Source organism: Echinops telfairi, unplaced genomic scaffold, assembly GCF_000313985.2.
Source record: "Echinops telfairi isolate 266 unplaced genomic scaffold, ASM31398v2 ScPeMD7_7468;HRSCAF=8506_0, whole genome shotgun sequence".
In the NCBI taxonomy this organism is placed as follows: Eukaryota; Metazoa; Chordata; class Mammalia; order Afrosoricida; family Tenrecidae; genus Echinops; species Echinops telfairi.
In genome coordinates this window covers 92,555,349-92,556,734 of record NW_022111369.1, presented here as the reverse complement: position 1 = coordinate 92,556,734, position 1,386 = coordinate 92,555,349, and positions in this window count along the sequence as shown.

Genomic DNA, 1,386 nt, shown 5'->3' with positions numbered 1-1,386 from the left:
AGCATGCATGCAGGTCAACTCTGAAATGTACATAGACACATTATGGAGAGACTTTTAGTGGGCAGACTTTCAGCACCATTATGGGAGGTCAGGGATAATACAGATAGCGATACAGGAATGGAATCCTCTTGGTGTAGAAAGGACTCTTGTCAGAAATTGAGAATGTTTTGCCCTATCACAGGTTTGAAGCCCCTGTGTTTACAGTGCCCCATCCCTTCAGAGTTTCATCTGTACAAGTCAACAGCTCATGTCTTGCCATTCAGACCTGGCCTATGCTTGTATAATTACCTCTTCTAAATGGGGTTTCAAATTCTATATCATTGGCTGAACTAATGACATCATCAATGCATGGTGATTATGCATGGGGCTGCTAACTGCAAGGTCAGCAGTTTGAAACCACCAGCCACCTCGGCAGAGGAAGGATGAGACTTTCTAGTCCTGTGAAGGTCACAAAGCTCCTGAGATTGAGAGGGGTATTTTTACCATGCCCTATAGATCACTGTAACTCAGAATTGACTTCATGGCAGGGAAAGTGATGACCCCAGGGGATGATTAATGTTCTCTAATACAAAATAACATGATTTTCCTAAGGGGAACCAGAGACATATATAAACCAAAGATGCATTACTGGACTGGGGGCTTGCACTTAATTCTAGACCCAATATAAGTACAATTAGTTCTTATGATGTGGCTTTGCTTAATGCTCACTCTCATGGAGATATTGTAGATATGGGGGCTGTAGCAAAGTGTGGTGAAGAAACTAGGTGGTACCTGACCATCAGAAAGAATAGTGTCTGGGATCTTAAAGGTCTTTTTTCAAACAAGCCACCATCTAAGTGAAATGACAATTAAGTTCACATGGAAAGAAGCACAACAGTCTGTGTGATCCAAGGATTGTAAATAATATAATCCCAATCTAAAGTAGGGAATGATATTGGAGCTCAAATTGTGAACACCTGGTTTGCCGAACTCTATTGATGGCAGTAGAAGCCCAAATCCAGTAGAGGGTCCACACATGGGTTAAGCCTTTGGGGAATCCCCTGTGATCACAGCTGAGGGACATGAATAGCCCTGTTAATAAGAGAGAGCATTGTAAAGTTGATTAAGGAAGATGTAGGTTAAAATGTAATATCTTATCATTTGAGGTCCCTTTTGACCCCTTTTAAAGCTGTTTCAGTTTAGAAAAAAAGTATGGTAAATGAAGGGCAAATACATATGAGTTAAGCTCCTGGTGACTTAATCCTCTGACCATGGAGCAGGGATGTTAACAGCTTTGCTTGCATGCACAATGCATTGGAAAATGGATTCTTACTGTTGCAGTTAATATTTAGCACCCTATTGTTTGATCTTCCTTATGATGCATTCAAATTTGTTCTAGTTTTGAAT